Here is a 20,215-nt window from a genome sequence, read left to right on the forward strand (position 1 = left end):
GTGTTATCTTCAATGTATTACCATGTGTTTATTTCTTAAAATTTATGTGGCAACAATTTCTTAATGAATAAACCCTATGTTTATTCTTGGTCCAACACATACAAATTTTTCTCAAATTAAATTAAGGTGCACATCAATATGAGAAAACATGAAAATAATGAAGAATTTGATTAAAATAACATTGTTCATACAATAAAAAATTACACAATAGAACCAAGTCTCATATTTATTACATGATCATTGAATTTCAACGGTTGCATGCCCTTAGTCAAAGAATCAACTATTATTGACTCAGTGCTGACGTGCTCAACGACCACTTTCTTTTTTTTTAACACGTTCTCTTATGGCTAAATACTTAATGTCGATGTGTTTACTTCGACTCTCACTATTGTTTTTCTTTGCTATAAAAACAGCAGCTAAATTGTCATAATATATTCTCAATGGGTTAGTAATAGAGTTCATAACTCTAAGTCTAGAAATGAAACTCTTAAACCATACACCATGTGAACTAGCATCAAAATAGGAGATGAACTCAACTTCCCAAGTGGAAGTGGCAACCAAAGTCTACTTGGCACTCCTTCATGATACAGCTCCACCAACCACCAAAAAAATGTATCCTAATGTTGATTTGCGTGAATCAATACAGCCAGCAAAGTCAGAATCTGATGTTGTTGATCCGTCTATACATAAGTATGTAGTCTTTGGTTCCTTGGTAATGAACCAAGTATGTTGTCTATACATAAGTATGTTGTCGGTCCATCTCCTCCATGGTAATGAAACACTCTAAACCTTAATTTCTCTCCTAGAGCTGTTCGTCCTCTCTCTCTCTCTCTCTCTCTCTCTCTCTCTCTCTCTCTCTCTCTCTCTCAAGGCTGCCCCAGTACCGTGATTCGGCATGATCCCCACTGTGTTGCCATAGCAGCCCATGCTATTTTCATTTCCGCCACCTCCTCTGGTAATTGCCTCTAGGCCTAGAGAGATGGTTAATTAGTTAAATCAGTTAATTAAAAACCGAATGTGCATGATGGCTTGGATGGATCGGTGCAACAATTAAGCTTGACTCATTCAAAGTCTAATTTAGAAAGAGGAAAAGGCACAAAGAAACGAACAAAACCTTTGTTCCTACTGCTCTAGTCTAAAAGCTTAATTGCCCTTTTTTATTTTAAATTTTAAATTTTTTTGTCAATTACCCCTTCTTGTAATTAGCATTTGAGGCTTGCTTAAATTACAAGGTAATATAGGAATTATAAAAGATCCCTTGAGTGGGTATTTTGCAAGATAGCTTGAAATGATGCAAGTGGTCATATCTGACTTTTTCTTTTGGATCTGTAGATCAATTTGAACATTCAAATATTTTAGTTTGTGAATTAAATTGATAAATTTCTCAATGATCAAAGTGTTTATACTATCTTTTGTTAAGGCTTATTTTTGTGTCATAGCTCTATATTCTTTGAATGGTCTGATTATATAAATGAATTGTATATTTCCTAGATGAATTGTCATAAAAAAGCATGTAAACTGTAAAGACTTTAGTTATGTGAATGCATCGATGAATATGAGTGTTTAAAATGTGATTAAAAGAATTACATTCTTATTGAGAAGAGGATCACTATCTAATATTCGTGTGTTGATGATAGGCTTAAATATTGTCCCAAATATTATTATTTTCATATTGGTCATGTCTTTTGCTCATGGTATATTATAGAAGACTATACCCACATAGCATAACATGTTAGAGAAAGCATTGGTCATGATTTTAACATGTGACATATATATCTCATAGAAGGACTTCTCTATTGGAATGTTCAATTGAGAGATCTGTCCAGTCATACAATCCTCTATTGTGGCATGTCTTATGTGACGTATTAGATAACTTATGCTCAAATTATCTGCTTCTTATATGTGAGGGCATGTTTGATTCGAGGCAAAATTGGAATTAGTGACGTGTAAAAACCATAATTGTAGGGTGTTTGAAACCATTAATTTATTCGTTCTTATATTGTTTAATTAATCACTTTTACCTGCCTAGTTTAATTATTTCATTGATTTGCTTAAGGTTTTATTCATACCCCTTAATCGATTGACACAGAAAAATGGACAAGAATTGGATGCATGTGTCAAATAGGTTTACCTCATGTGAATACAATGAAGGGATTAATAATCTCCTCACCATGGCAAAGACCCATGCACCTGGATGAACTACCATAAGGTGTCCATGTCAGAGATGCTGTAATAACCTATTCCTACCATTCAATGAAGTTGAAGATCATCTATTCACGATAGGTATTGATCCTACTTGTACACATTGGATATTCCATGGGGAGTGTGATAGTTAGAGTGTCCATGAGTCAAACGAGGATGACGATAGTGCTAATGAATCTCATAATTTTATTGATGATATGGATGAGATGATAGAGGACACCCGGGCTGCAACATTCTTTGACCATGCGTCTGGTGAACATGCTAGTACTTTAGAGCCCACCATGGGGGATTCGCAATCGAAAACTTTTGACCAATTGTTTGACGATGCGAGATGTCCACTTTATCCAAGTTGCAAGAAGTTCTCTAAACTTTCATTTATAGTCAAGTTGCTTCATATCAAAATTGTTGGTGGGTGGACTATCAAGTCATTTAACATGGTTTTACAATTGTTAAAGGCTGCTTTTCCAAATATTCAGATACCTTCTCATATCACGAGGCCCGACACTTAGAACGTGTTTTGGGTTTTAGTTACGTGAAGATAGACGCCTGCCTAAATGATTGCATGCTATTTTGGAAACACGATGCAGATAAAGAAGCTTGCACTAAATGTGAGGAGCCAAGGTGGGTGTCAACGACAAGGAAAAAAGGGAAGATTCCTCAAAAGGTATTGCAATACTTACCTCTGAAACCGAGGTTACAAAAACTATTTATGTTAAAGAATACAACAAAGTCCATGAAATGGCATAGAGAAGAACGAGTTGATGACCATAGTACTTTAAGGCATCCTGGTGATTCTAAGATGTGGAGACAATTTGATAAAGACCACACTTGGTTTGCCCACGATGCTTGCAATGTCAGATTGGGGCTAGCCATTGATGTGTTTAATCCATTCAATAATATGAGCAAACCTTATAACATATGGCCAGTCATACTTGTTCCATACCACTTGCCCCCTTGGTTATGCATGAAAGAACCGTACTTAATGTTAACCTTGCTCATTCTTGGCACCAAAGGACCATGAAATGACATCGATGTTTATCTACAACCTTTAGTGCATGAACTAAAAGAGCTATGGGAGGATGGTGTAGATAGCTATGATGCATCAAAGTCTGAACACTTTTGCTTACACGTTGCACTACTGTGGACTATTAATGATTTTCCTGCATGTGCCAACCTTTCTAGATGGAGCACAAAGGAAAAATTGGCTTGCCTGTTATGCAATGAGGACACAGATTCTATATGGTTGAAACATGGTAGGAAACACTGTTACATGGGACATCGTTGCTTCTTGCCAACCACTTGGTACCCTTGGAGAAAGAAAAAGGTTGCATTCAATGGAAATGAGGATCATCGCTTGCCTCCTCCAGAGCTCACTGCTTCTTTTGTCCTCTAGCAACTACTGCAGGTTAGTAATGTGGAATTCGAAAAAAAAAGTAATCGAAAGCGAAAACGCGCACCAGCTGAACTAAATTGGACTAAAAAAGTATATCCTTCAAATTTTCTTATTGGTCGCTTGGCTCCTACACCCTTGATTTAGATCAAAGGAGACGTTTCTGTGAATGGTTCGCAGCTGTTAAATTCCCATATGGTTTTGCCTCGAACATTTCTAGATGTGTTTCAGTGGTGATGGAAAGATTTCAGGAATGAAATCCCATGACTGTCCCCTCTTTATGCAAAGATTACTTCCAGTTGCAATTGGTGGGTTTTTCCAACCTAATATATGACTTGCATTGACAGAGTTAAGTTCCTTCTTCAAGGCTATGTGCGCACGAACATTGACATTGGAAGTATTGAAGCAACTACAACATGACATTGCAATCATCCTTTGCAAGCTTGAGATGATTTTCCCACTTGGCTTCTTTGATATAATGGTGCACCTTGCTATCCATTTGCCCCATGAGGCTTTTCTTGTGGGACCAGTTTAATATAGGTGGACGTATCCTTTTGAGCGATATTTGGAAAAATTCAAGCATTATGTTAGAAATAAGGCTCATTCAGAAGGCTCAATTGCTGAAGCCTACGTTCATGTTGAATGCTTGACCTTCTACTTGTATATCCATGATGTTGAGACCATATATAATCGGGAGGAACGAAATAGGGATATAGATAAAGATACTAAAGGTGGGAATAACTTCTCTATTTTCTCGCAAAAGGTACGTCCTCTGGGCTCCCCTACCTCTAATCAATTGGATGAGGCTCTACTTACAAAGGCAAGGTGGTATGTGCTCAATTATTGTGCAGAGATTAGTCAGTACATCAAGTAAGTAATGGTTTTTTTTTTTTAAATATATCTATCTGATAATATAATTGAACTTGATTATGGTCGAACCAACCTAATATTTGTTTTTTGGTTTCCTAGTGAGCACTATAAGGAGATCAAAGATGCTTCTCTAGCTAATGTAGAGTGTAGACATCAAAACAAATTCTCAACTTGGTTTCGCACTCGTGTAGGTTTCTTTGAATAATTAAGATTGTGTTAGTAGATTGAATTAAAGTAATAATTCTTATGTAACCTTTTAAGCCATTCACTGGATAGATTCAAGAACTCCGTTCAGCAAATCCTGAAAGCGTGTCTGATGACATATATGCACTCGCTTGTGGACTAGACCCATGGGTTGCTTTGTTTTCCGCTTGCATCATGAATGGGACTAGATTCCACACACTACGTCGTGGAGAATATCGCTGAACCCAAAATAGTGGGGTGGTTGTTAAAGGGGAACACAACTCAAAGCCCATTGATTTCTAGGGTGTTTTGAATGATATATTGCAATTATGCTATATGGGTTGGCGTCATGTATATTTGTTTATATGTGAATGGTTTGATGTCGGTAGAGGAATAGTAGTTGGGGAGCATATAACTAGTGTCAACACTTCTCGAAAATGGTATAGGGATAAGCCATTCGCCCTTGCCTGTCAAGCATGCCAAGTGTTTTACCTTAAAGACAATAGTAAATGTGGTAATTGGTTCGTTGTGCAAAGGGTGAACAATAGGAACATGTATGATGTTCCAACTATACCATTGGTAAATGATGATGACGACAATGATGATCAGAATCTAGATTTTGCTACTTTCCAAGAGAATGAACCCTCATATGTAGAAGTAGAACCTGAACATGATGATAATGGGATGACGGTTCCCTTGCATAGGTCCGACATACAACCAATCCATGTTGCTTCTAATACAACATTGAATGATCCATTGTCCCTTCCCAATGATGAAGATTTTATTTGAAATTCCCAACGTACCCCTGTAAAACCACGAAATTGTCTACCAATTTCCTTGAACAAAGAAATTAGATCTCAATTATCAAGATTATGAAACGAATCAAATACTTTAAAATAAATAATCAAACTTGCAAGACACAAAGATTGGTTACGAAGGGAAACCCTTTAAAGAACTCTTTAAAGGTAAAACCCTACGGGGTAGCCAAACCCAGGAAAGTCAATCTTATTATTTGAAGAACAATTACAAGCAATAATCAATTACAAAACCTTTGCAATTCGACTCTCTTACTTGCCTAGAAAAACGACCCGTTTGTCTTCTACTGCAGTAGCAGCCAGAACCTCTAGCGATCTTCAAATGTTGACTTCCCTTCTGGAACTCCAGAGGCTAAAATTCAATCGATGTTCCTTCACACTCAAAACATGATCACACTCAAGAATATATGAAAAACCCCATGAAAATTCTCAAGTGAATTTTCTCTCATGAACACTCAGAATCTTCTCTGTAAAATTCGTGGCTTGAAGTCTTTGAAAAGATACAAAACCGAATCCCTTTAAATAGAAAGTCTGGAAAGAGTTCTAGTCGCAGTAGGACTCTACTGACGGTTAGCAACAGACGCAAAAACGTGTTCCGACGAACTGCTAACATTTCGCGATAATATCTTCTGTTATTGACTAAACTCTGTTCAAAAGAGTTCTAGTCGTAGTAGGACTCTGCTGACGGTTAGAAACAGACACGAAGACGTGTTCCGACGGACTGCTAACATTTCGTGATAATATCTTCTGTTATTGACTAAACTCTGTTCAGCTTTCTTCTTGATAAATACCAATCTTTCAGAACTCGATTTTAACCTCAAAGACTTATCTAAACAACACCTAAGACTTCTAGATAGACTCAATATTGTTTAGATACAAATCAATACTTATTTTAAATTCATCTAAATTTAATCAAATAATGATAAGATGAACCTTATCATTCATCCAAATTTAATCAAATAATGATAAGATAAACCTTATCATTTAGTCATCTAATCCTAACCAATTTTTGCCTTTACAATCTCCCACTTTGGCGGATTGGTGACAAAACCAACTTGATGAATGTCTTGCATATACAATCTTCCCTTTGGTGGATCGGTCACAAAATCAACTTGATGAATGTAGTGTGTATCTAAGATAAAAACAACTAGCAGACCAAGATCTCGTGAAAAATATCTTAATACAGTTATGATAAGAAATGACATAGAACATTCCTTGAAACTAGTCCCAATAATAATCAAAGGTTAGATGTAATGTAAACCGACAAAAAGAAAGTGTTCTAGTCAGTGTTCTAGTCATCATCAATAACCATGTTCATTACTTAATTCTCCCCCTCAATATTCTGCTGCTCCCCTTTTTATTTTCAGCAAATTCATTAAACTCTCACTTACTCAAACTCCCCCTAAAATTCATAATATCAAGATATTCTAATTTGTTTTTCTCCCCATTTTTGTCACTAATCTGACAAGACACAAAATAGAATAAATATCACTTATGTGAGCCGATATGAAGATACTAAGAAAGACATGATGAACAACTCACATGTGTCTCAATTTTTCATGGATTAAATGCACATGATGTATGAGCATGAATGTATGTTTAAACAATGAGCAAATGATTGAGACAACTTGGTTGAGACCAAAAAACAAACACTTGGTGGGCATTCCATGAAAACCGAATGACAAAGGCTAAAGACCCATTCAAAAACCGTCTTCAATACATGCATAGAGTAGATATAACAAAAAAAAAACCATTGAATTTTTTTATAATTTTTTTTTATAAAAAACAACAAAAGGGCAATTAACATGCTTAAATGCATCTTAGTTCAAATATAGTGTAACTCACAAAACAAATTCAATAAAGTACATCCTCTTATTTGCAACAATCACTATGGATGTTCACTCCTCATAAGATCATCAATGTCAAAGTTCATGTGAGTGTGTGAGTGAGTATACTTATATCATAGCATGTTATGAACTCTTTTTTTTTTTTTTCGTTTTGCTTCCCCCCCCTTTTTTTTAATATATCTTTCAGACCTTTGTTCAAAGAAAGATTACTTTTGATAGATGCTCTCAAGAGTTTGTTACTTGACCTTAAAAGTCAAACTTTATGCTAGGGCCTAAATACATGAGCATCTCCTCCAAACACTAGTTTGTACACCCCCTTTGTTCATGTTGGCTGCTCATCTTTTTCCATAATGATTAGAGTAACGATTTTTTCTGTAAGAACTCAAGATGGTAGATCCGTGTAGGGTGTTTGTCTTTTTCCGCAATAAATTAACACCGAATTTTTCTATATGGATCACTCTTTGTGTTTGGCAAGAAGAGAGCTCTTTATATATGTACTAGGTTCAACTAGTATTAGTCAATTCAAGGCATGAACTCCCCCTTTGATGAGCATCTAAAAAAGAAACATATTAATTATAGGATGCTTACATATAGGTTCCTCACAGTGCATTATAAATGAACTTTGCCAAGATAATTTATAGGGTTAGTATACACAAAGTGAATCGCACAAAATAGAAAGATGCATAGGTTCAGGAATTTATTATGTGAGAACACAATTGCTCAAACTTTGACATATCAAGCATGCACTTTCCTTAAAGAAAAGTTTTGAACCAAACCAGAATTTTTTTATAATATATTTTTCTTATTTAAAACTGAAAAACAGAAACATAAAATAAAACAGAAAAATAAAATGCATGTCCTAGGCTAATGCAATAATATAAAGGATGCAAGAACATGCAAGTAGTCCTATCCATTAATGTGACATGGCATCCTCTTTGACCACCCACTTTGCTTTAAATTTTGGCCTATTCTTTTTATCAACATCACTTTGTATGATCTTTTCTTTATTTTGAAAGCAAAAATCTGCTATTTCACTAATTTTGAGACTTAAAAAATTGATTTGTTGACTCATATCACAAATTTGATTCTCTAGACTATTTCCTTTCCTTTTTGGATTTCTTTCACATTCATTTTTCTTCACTTTATTCAAGTTAAAGCAATTTGATCTTATATGACCAACAACACCACAATAATGATAAATAGGAATAAACTTACCTTTGCACTTACCTTGGTTGGGCTTCTTTGTCATTGATCTATCATGTGAGGCTCTTGGAACATGAGTTGTAGACACGGTCTTCTTTGGAGTTTCCTCATCTTGACTTCCTTTAACAAAAATGATATCTTTTGATGAGGTGGCAGCGGATGATGAGTCTTTAAGTTCCATACCTTGGGAAGTCATATACCCCAAACCGGTGCGATCACAACTAGATTTTTGAATACTCAACATCTCTTCTAATTTTTGTGTTGCTGTTTTTTCTTGAACCTTTTCCAACTCTTTTTCTAATGCAATTTTTTGATCCCTTAATCTTGCTATTTCAATATCAGAAATTTTGAATGCCTCAGACAAGTTATTTTTCTCACTCTCCATATTAGTGAATTTCTTGTACAGCTTCTTGTTGAGTTTCTTTAATTTGATCACTTCTTCACACACATCATTGTAAGCTTCTTGTAAACTCAACTCATGATCATCCACAACTAGAGCAACCTCCGAATCACTATTGTCATCATCACTTTCAAATTTTGTTAGCTCAATATCAGAAAAATCATTAACAACAGTAGAAAAAGCCACAAAAGTATTGTCATAATCAGATGATGAACTTGAAGTTTCAGATTCTGAACTATCACTAAGTGTGACATTCAATGCTTTTCCTTTACTTTTCTTGAAATTTGGACATTCAATTCTTATATGACCATAACTAGAACATTCATGACACTTTACTTTATCAGACTTTTCTTTATTCCATTTTTCAAAATAATTTTTCTTTGCAGAAAATTCTCTACCTCTTTTTTTCTTTCCACTATACTTTTTATTAAACATGAATTTTCTGAACTTTCTTACTATAAGATCTATATCCTCATTGTTAAGATTTTCTTCATCAGAAAAATCATCTTGATTTTCTTCTATAGTTTTTAAGGCAATAGACTTACTTTTTCTTGCTTGAGGAAGCGAAGATTCATACGTTTGTAAAGAACCTACCAATTCTTCTACCCTTATTGCATCAAGATCTTTACTTTCTTCAATAGCGGTAACTTTGGGTCGAAATCTTTCAGGTAAAGACCTTAGAATCTTCCTCACGATCTTTCAATCCTCCAACTTCTCACCGAGATTAAACCTGGAATTCACAACATCATTCAGTTTAGCATAAAAATCATTAAAATTTTCGTCTTCCAACATTTTAATCTCTTCAAATTTTGAGGTTAGCATTTGCAATTTCGAATTTTTTACTATTCTTGTGCCTTCATGTGTAACCTCCAAAATATCTCAAGCTTCTTTAGCAATCTCACACATGGAGATTCTTTTAAATTCTTCGGAGGATACCGCCATGAAAATAGCGTTAAGTCCTTTGCTATTCAAATTGCAATTGTTGATTTCATCTTTTATCCAAGCATCTATAGATGTCTCGGGTTTAATCCATCCTTGTTCAACCAAATGCCAAACACGTTCATCCAAAGACTTGAGAAAAGCCCTCATACGAACTTTCTAATAAGCATAGTTTTCCCCATCGAAGTATGGTGGAACGTATAATGACGTTGACATGATCTACAAGGTCACGGATCACACTCGAATAAGTGAACCACGCTCTGATGCCAATTGAAATTCCTAATGTACCCCTGTAAAACCACGAAATTGTCTACCAATTTCCTTGAACAAATAAGTTAGATCTCAATTATCAAGATTATGAAACGAATCAAATACTTTAAAATAAATAATCAAACTTGCAAGACACAAAGATTGGTTACGAAGGGAAACCCTTTAAAGAACTCTTTAAAGGTAAAACCCTACGGGGCAGCCAAACCCAGGAAAGTCAATCTTATTATTTGAAGAACAATTACAAGCAATAATCAATTACAAAACCTTTGCAATTCGACTTTCTTACTTACTTAGACAAACCCGTTTGTCTTCTACCGCAGTAGCAGCCAGAACCTCTGGCGATCTTCAAATGTTGACTTCCCTTCTGGAACTCCAGAGGCTGAAATCCAATCGATGTTCCTTCACACTCAAAACATGATCACACTCAAGAAGATATGAAAAATCCCATGAAAATTCTCAAGTGAATTTTCTCTCATGAACACTCAGAATCTTCTCTGTAAAATTCATGGCTTGAAGTCTTTGAAAAGATACAAAACTGAATCCCTTTAAATAGAAAGTCTGGAAAGAGTTCTAGTCGCAGTAGGACTCTGCTGACAATTAGCAACAGATGCGAAAACGTGTTCCGATGAACTGCTAACATTTCGCGATAATATCTTCTGTTATTGACTAAACTCTGTTCAAAAGAGTTCTAGTCGTAGTAGGACTCTACTGACGGTTAGCAACAGACACGAAGACGTGTTCCGATGGACTGCTAACATTTCGCGATAATATCTTCTGTTATTGACTAAACTCTATTCAGCTTTCTTCTTGATAAATACCAATCTTTCAGAACTCGATTTTAACCTCAAAGACTTATCTAAACAACACCTAAGACTTCTAGATAGACTCAATATTGTTTAGATACAAATCAATACTTATTTTACATTCATCCAAATTTAATCAAATAATGATAAGATGAAGCTTATCATTCATCCAAATTTAATCAAATAATGATAAGATAAACCTTATCATTTAGTCATCTAATCCTAGCCAATTTTTGCCTTTACATTATTGATGATGGTATAAAGAGAAATGATGATGACGACACTAGTAGCAGTGAAGCTCTTGAATCTAATTTCAGGACCCCGTCTGAGGATGGTATGGATTCATTTGGCTATCTGTTTAATCCGGCCCCCTGTCATTACTATTTAATTCATTTTGTTAAAATAGTACCCAAATGAGTTATACTTGAACCTATGTTAATTTTCTTCCTTAACCTTCTATTGTTTTTTTCCGATTAATAGGTGACTGAGCATAGCTCATGTGCTGTTCAAGTAGTTACGTATTTCCAACGGCATGGTATATTTCTGAGCTCCTAATTGCCATTTATATACATCATGGTAATGTTGTTGTATTCGTGCTTGTTGAGACTTCAGAATTTTTTATGTATATACTCTATTGTCCTATTGAATATTACTACTTATGTAGCTCGGATGTTGTTTGGAATTGCAAAAAAACAAATGTGATAGAAATTGTTTTCATGAGTTAATACTCTGTTTAGTAAAAAATAGAGTACCGAACATTGGAATGCCAAAGTAAAGATTTGCTTTACTTTAACTCCCCAATATTTTGAACTTGCTTATGGTTCATGAATTGAAAATATGGTTCATGTCAGGCTAGTATTATATATTTGGAGGATTTATATCATTTTAATGTGGATATGCAAGTCATGTATATGTTTTTATTTTTAAGGTGAAAAAGTGACCAAAATGACACATGGGTAACAATTTTGGTTTTTTCAAAGTTGTTGTTACTAGCTAACCTTTGTAGGTAGAGATTGATACTTGGAAAGCTAAGCTTGAAAAGCACATTCTGATATACAATATTTGCAGGGTTTTTTGTTTATTTCTGTTTCTTACATCTAGCCATTACAATAGGTTTTTATATAATATTCTGTGATGAGGTTGAGTTTATTGTGAAGGTTGTTTACAAGGAAAAAATGCAAAGGAGTCCAGCAAGGAAAACACAAACTCTCCCCATGAGCTGCAATTATGCATCAATTAATTCAGCCCCAAAGGAATATTGAAGAAGAACCAATAATGATGAACCAACTAGTTGATAATGTGAAGGCCTTTAATGAAGAACCAAGTGAAGAGACTGTGTTATGTTCAAGGACCATTATTTTTGTGTACATTGGAGATATGACCACCATGCTGTGTTCAATGGTTATAATGAATTGAGGCATGTAACCTTACATCTGGTTTTGCTTCTTTGTGAAGGTTGTAGAAAGGTCAACACTACCAGAAATGACAATGGAAAATGTAGTTTGAGTATCGTTCATGTTGTATTTGATTGTATGAATTGTAAGTTTATAACAATTAAAGGGTAACCTTACAGAGTTCAAGTGTTGTACACGTGGTGATGAATATTAAGGCTAGGTTTATATGTTTGCAAAGAAATATACATTATTGTTTATATAGATATATAAATGTATATATATAAGTATATAGATATATAAATATATATAAGTATATAGTTGATATATAGATTCTTATATATATATATATAATTATATATGAATGTATATATACACTATATTATATATCAGAATGTATATAGAATATGAGTCATATTTGCATACTTGAGTACTAATTAAGACAAGCTGAGAGAATACTATGAGGAATATTAATGCTAGCTTTATATATATATATATATATAAGAATGGACTTAGTATCATTATTATCAATGTTGATGAGTACTACATAATATGAGGAATACTACATATTATATTTCTTAAAATGAGAACCATGCATGAAGCCATACAATTGGAGGATTTAGCCCGTCTTGCATTATCCATTTTAAGTTTCACTTCTAATTGTAACCGAATATATCATCTTTCATGAAAGAAGTACTTGCTCACCTTCATCCTGCTGCATTTAAGATATATAATCATTTACTAATGCAACGAAACGAGGGGAAATTGTTTCTAATAAAATTTTACAAATCCAAGGAAATTTGTAAATTTCATTGAGATTATACATGCAGTTTCTAAGAACTAACAAGTTTTCTTACAACCTGTGTGAGTATTGCATATCCAATGTTATACACGTGGTGCTATTCTAAATAACGTGGTACTGGCTCCTCCCTACCCACCAAGTGTTATACAGTAAGGAAATACTAAATAAGATTAAAGGAAACTTCTATATATTGGTCTTGATGGCTAGCTACTGCCTTCAGCTGTCATCTGCAGTTTCAGTATAGATACAACAAATCCTATCACTATAGTAGCTCAGCCCATGCTTTGAGAGGACTAAGGCTGCACTTGCGTGGGAGAGGGAAACAAGTAAAAGCGGGAGTGTTGGCTTTCAATACCAATGCTTCGTACTAATATCCTCATTAAACAACAGGTACAAAAAAGCTATCCAAGACAAGGAGTCACACCGTGTCTGGAGTTCTCCATTTCTGCTGGCAGGATCATTTATACAAACCATTAATCTGCTTCTAGCTTTTACTTCTAACTTGGTAAGACTTCAAAAAATCCAATGCATCATTTCCCACAGCTTGAGCAAAAATCGTTGCTGTTCCATTGTTTTGTAGTTTCAGAAACTTCATCATTTTCCACTACTTCAGACTAGAGAATATTATAGTTTATTTTCTTATCAAAATATGCCAAGTAGTAGTTTCATGGTCTTCCCTTAACTTGCTATTTTAAGGAAACTGTATCACACTCCAAATTAACTTTTGCACAAGAAATGAATCACTCAATGAGAGGGAGAGGCCGAGGACGAGTGTTGCTTGCTACATTACGACACCTGCAGCCAAAACCAGCAAGTTGGACTTTGAGAGATGAAGCTGAGGTTCACTCTGATGACTCCACTCAACCCCCTGATGATGTACATCCATCGTTTTTGCCTCCTTCTACTCTTGTAGATCAAGTGAATCCAACAGATTTGGGTAAAAGTATATGGTTTTCATTTGCTCCTTAGCCTATTCACAAATAATACCTTAATCTGAGTTAATATAGGGGATTTGCACTGACTTAATCTAAGTGTTTTTGTTGCTGGTATAGTACCAGATACTATTAAACGTGGTAAGGGTGTAGCCAAAGGAACAGAGTTAGAGAGGATGCAAAAGTATGGTAAGATACCACTTGAAATAAAAGATGAGAAGATAGGTCCATCATGCAACAACAGAACAGTCAACAAAACAAGAGTTATGTGGATCGTGAAGCACTATGCAGAAATGAGGCATATTTGCTGGAGTGTTGTCAAGGAAAAGGAGAAAGAGAAACTTATTGAACGTGTTCGAGTATGGAAATTTCATCTTAAAAGTTTGATATGATTGTAGTGTTGAGTAATAACTTTAGATAAGTTCAATATAGGCAGTTTGCTGGTAGAGGAATTACATATGCATGATATATGTGTGAATCTTAACATGCTATCTTACTTTTATTTCAACCTGCTTAGTACTCCATGGTACATAGGGTTTGGCTTCATATAGGCATATTGCTAGTAGAGGAATTACATATGCATGATGTATGTGTGAATCTTAATTGTAGATGCTATCTTACCTATAATATTAATTAAAACCTTAGTTGTAATGGTACATGGGGTTTTGCTTCATATAAATATAGCTTGCACCAAGAGTTTTGAACAAAAATCTTAGCAAATTTATATTACAATATCATCTGAGTTTTAACACAATTGTGTTGAATAAACCTAAATATGGCACATGGGTTCCTAACACAATATAGGAAATATAATGATGATAATGGTATAACACGATGGCATTGATAGGCTGACTTCGTCTTGGATTGGACACTAAAAAATCATCTTTGTACAGTAACAAGTCAGCTATCTTGCGCATATAATGCATTTCATTACAAGCTACATCTTAAATACTTGAGTTATGCAACACATGAAGAGGCACTAGCTAATGGAGGTGGGTTGGTAGAGTAGCCAGTTTGGGAGTGGTTATGCACTCGGTGGGAAAGTGATTCATTCAAGGTAAGCATATGGTTTTCATGTATGATTCATATGTCATAAGGTAGAATATGTGGCCGTTTAATGAAAGGGAAACAGTTTGTGATAGGAAGGCTGTGATGTCCAATATAAAGATCTGTGATAGTGGATGGTACTGCTTCTATTTCAATGACTTGTAGTCATTACAAGACCATAGGGGCTTGTAATTTCCAGCAACCCCCTACAATCTGAAAGGACTGATTTAATTTATAAAAATAGTTAAATGATTAGTTGTAGCTAAAACAAAATTATAAATTGAACTATGTAATGATGTTATAGGTCAATTCAAAGGGGAAATTTAATGTGTAAATATCAATTGGAGTAGATGCTTAATTTTGAGTTGATGACATAACTATTGTAAGCACTAATTTTTTCCTATTGGAAATTGATAACAACTGACAAAATTGAAGAAAATGTTCCTGTTATTGCAGAAAATGTCTACCCAAAACAAAGAAGAAAGGCGTAAACAAAAGGTCAACCACACAAGTGGAAGGGCATCTTTTGTTATACTAATGGAAAGAAAGGTAATGACATTATACCATGCCCTGGATGTTGTGGCCAAATGTAATTGTTGGATATTTGGATAACTATGCTAATGTGATTGGTATGCCTATGTTCATGTAGAAGGACAAGAACTTGATTGATTTCTACAAAGATGTGCATTGGTCAAACAAAAAGGGGAGATTTATCACTCCAACTACAGAAGACAATTATGTGAGCATATAGAATGTTTAAACAACTATACCCATGAACTTATTATTTTAACATATACTAGTGTATGGCAAGTGAGCTGTTTAGTGTTAGCACATAAGTTAGTATGGAACTTTAAAGTTAACCTATTAGTTCTATGATGGTAATGGTGGAAGTTCTTAATGCCACAGAATCAAATGGTTGAAAAGATGAATGCCAAAGAGCCAGAGGCTCACACAGATGAGGCAATAGCAACCATTTTTAGAGAGGTTTTGGGACATAGATCAGGTTATTCTAGAGGGCTGGGCCACTCTGTTATGGCTAAATCTCCTAAAGTACCTGGAGTACCCAATGAGGAGTATGAAAAGCTTGCCGAGGAAAATGAATCAGAGTATTACCAAAATCGGCTTGAGAAGATTGAAAGTGGTTTAATGGCTATGAGGGAGCATATGCAAGATAATGAGAAACGTGTAAATATGCGAATGTCAGAAGTGCAAACAGAATTAGAGTCTTAGAGAGAGACTAAACCCTCTGTTCCTTAGGCATCCTATGCAAGCTAGCAGTTACTACTTTTGAATTTTGACTCAAATTTTTGAAACACTTTTGGTGAAGTTGTGATGGGGAGAATGAAGTAGCAGTAATACTTTTGTCCAAGCATCAACTATATTCTACTCTTGTTGGAGAGGGTGAAGGATGCATGAGAGGTAATGTGGTTTCTTGCTCTTTACTAAATTTAGTAAAGTAATCATTTAGTTCTGATCACTTTTGCTTTACAAACAATTCATCTCAAAAGTAGTAGCTATTTTATAACGTTCAAAAGGGAGGGAGACTATATTTCATTGGGAACTAAAATAGGAGTAGTGCGACTAGGGATCACTGAACTATTTTAATATCCTCATAGTGGTTATCCACCTTTGATAGTATATGTATCCCAAATATAGATGATGATCAATATTTTATTAGAATCACTTAATTCATAATTTTATCTGTTAATAGGTTTGATAGAATACAATTGTGATGTTTATATGTTGTAGACTGTAACTGGTATAAGAGTTACCTCAATGTTGTTGGGAGTTTCAAAACAAAGCATGGTTGACCTACTGCATGGTTTTAAATTTTGAGTACTTCCATATTGACTAGCTATTAAATAATATGAGTGGTGGCCAGCTTCCAATTTAAATTATCCTAGGGTGCTCATTGATTTTTCTTCCTGCTTTAATGCTTTCATTTGCAACCAAGTGTTTCCTCTTAGAACAACGAGATGTTATAGTGCTATAGTGCTTATGGTTATTGAAAAAGCAGTGGTTCTACACAACACTACACCTAGAGGGGGGGTGAATAGGTGTAATCTAATTTTTCTGGCCTTTTGAAAATTAATCAAACAAGCAGATAATAAATGAAACAAATAACACAAATAATCAACACATGATTTTGTTCACGGAGTGGAAACTCATTTGAAGAACCTCTTCAAAATCTAAAACCACTCCGGGTGTAAGACACCACCTCAAATCCACTATAGAAACTTTAGTTTGTTACAACCAATTTAGAACACTCACAAAACCTTTGTAGTAGCTAAACTTGGCTTGCAACACTACGAGTGACCCACTCGATCTCTACACGCATGTAGTGTCGGAACTCCGACCTTCCTATAGCTTCCCACGAGAACCTCTCGATCTCTGCATCAACGGCAGCTCCGGACTCTTCCGGCCAACAAAATGTCCACTTCAATGGACTCAAGTGAAAGCTGATTTTTGTGTATGTTGTGGTGGAGAAATGTTTTTCCAAGAAAGAATCAATCAAATGGGGGAGAGATTGCTCTAAGATGTTCTTGGAGGCCCTTAGGGTTTTTGCTCTGATTCTCCACACATAGAACAGAAGCTAACATGTTCTATTTATAGTTCCCATCAAATGAGGCGTTCAAAACCCTACATTGTAAGTGATCTGGAACATTGGCTCGAGCGAAGTGTCGAGCGAAGGTCGAGCGCCGAAATCTGCCTGAGTTCGCTCGAGCGCCATGTCGAGCGAGTATCGAGCGGTCGACTCTGCCTGAGTTCGCTCGAGCTCAGTGTCGAGCGAGGGTCGAGCAACACACTCTGCCTGGGTTCGCTTGAGCTCAGTGTCGAGCGAGGGTCGAGCGGTTGAATCTGCCTGAGTTCGCTCGAGCTGTATGTCGAGCGATGGTCGAGCGGTTGAATCTGCCTGAGTTCGCTCGAGCCGTATGTCGAGCGATGGTCGAGCTGTTGAATCTGTCTGAGTTCGCTCGAGCGCTCTGTCGAGCGAGGATCGAGCGAAGTCGCTTCTTTTGACCAATAATGAGCACACTTCAAGCCCACTTCAATCCTTCCGCAACAACACTTGTTACAACACCATTTTACACAGGTTTTCACAAGAATATGCCAACACGCTCATTTTTCCCTCAACAATCTCCCCCTTTGGCATTTCTGTGACAAAACCTCTAACCTATACATATGACCTAATCCTAGCACACCCAATTAGATCCATATTCTTGAACATGTTGAAAAATTTCTGCACACGCTTAGCAAACGGTTAAACATACCCATTCACATATGCACAAAAACGTATTTGCAATTCTCAAATCATAATTCATGTCAAGTACAGGTTTTAGAAGAGAAATATTTCATTAAACAACAAATCATAGATTGAGTTCAAGAAACATTAGTCAAACAATCAGCAGCTAACAAGAGATATAAATCAACAGGCATAACCAAAAGCTGCTGTTCCCCCAAAACAAAAAATGTGTTAGTACAAGTAACACTCCCCCTGAGTTAATACTGTACTACTCCCCCTCAACAATATCTCCCCCTCAACAATCAATCTCCCCCTTTTTGTCACAAGAGGCCAAGGGTCTCAATCATCACCATCGGTATCCTCATCATCCTCATTGAGCTGCCTCTCGATGTCATTGAAGCGTTGAGTCACAAGTTGTTGCAGGTTGTCAACTTTCACCTCAAGGCTGTCGAACCGGGCGTCAAGGCGAGTTAGATACTCAAGTACCTGCTGAAGACTGGGCTCCGACGAACCGGGGGCTGAGGAAGATGGCTGAGAGCTGGATGGGGCCGAGGTAGACGGCTGAGAACTAGATGGTCGAGAGCTCGAAGGCTGAGAGGAGGGAGCGGGAGGGTGCTCAACACGGATAGGCTGTGGAGTTGTGTGAGCACGACTCAACTGGACCGTCCTACGACCAATAGGAGCCTTAAGGGCAATTCTCGGCTCCTGAGGATGGAAAGCAACAGATTGGGAGAGAGCTATTCGGGTGATTAAACACGGTAAGGGCAAACCAGTCCGTGTTTTGGAGGACCGATACGCCTCAACAATAACCCGACACAAAAGACTTCCTAGATCAATGGAGACACCATTGATCAAGGCATACAGCAGACGGGCACGGTCAAGACCCACATCACTATTATGACCAGTAGGATCTAAGTTCGTAAGAACAATCCTACTAAGAATGAGGTGATCGGGGGTAAAACGAGCAGTTGAAATAGGGGTTGTCCCTTCCCAACTACTAGGTCGGCCACAAAGACAAGTAGCAATGACTTGTGGACTTGGAGGAGATGTCCGTGAGTAGGGAAACTCAGGATAGAGCTCACGAGGGGCATTTAGCAGAGTCGCTATCATGCCCGGAGTAACTCGGAAAACAACATTCCTGAGACTGACTTCAAATGAGTCATTAACAGATATGTCATGAATATTGGAGTAAAACTCCCTAACCAACTCCACAGAAGGAGTGGGATGACCAGTGGTCAATGCCTGCCACTGACGAGACTCAAAAATACGGGGAATTATAGTCTCGGTAAGCTCACCTAATGTCACTTCACGCTCGACTATGGGAGTACGATGCGAGAAGTTCTGAGAGTATAACTCTTGGGCTCGGGCACTATGGAATTGGGCTTGAACGGGTGCAGGAGGGTTTTGGCGAGGACGAACACGTCGAGACATGGTGTCGGCTATAGACAGAGTCAAAGACATTAGACAAGGCTAAGGCAATGCAAAGACGTGATGGATGCATGCATGCTGACGCAACAATGCCAACTAACAATGCAAGACTCGGTGCATGCCCGATGTCACTCCTCATTTTTCAAAACAATAACAAATGCCTAGGTCAAAGTGTCCCATATGCATGCTAATGCCTACTCATGTGAAAGACCAACATGCATGCTAATGCCAACCACATTCATGACACATATGCAATGACAACTCAAGCCATTTACAAGCTAATACCAACCCATTTGCATGACTCTTATGCAATGACAATGCCAAGCCATTTACAAGCCAATTCCAACCCATTGGCAAGCGAAAGCCAAACCTCATGCATGACCCATGTGCAAACCAATGCCAATTCTAGACCAAAACACCTTCAAAACATAATGCAATCCTAGTTAAAC

The sequence above is a fragment of the Carya illinoinensis genome, chromosome 3, assembly GCF_018687715.1.
Source record: "Carya illinoinensis cultivar Pawnee chromosome 3, C.illinoinensisPawnee_v1, whole genome shotgun sequence".
Lineage (NCBI taxonomy): Eukaryota > Viridiplantae > Streptophyta > Magnoliopsida > Fagales > Juglandaceae > Carya > Carya illinoinensis.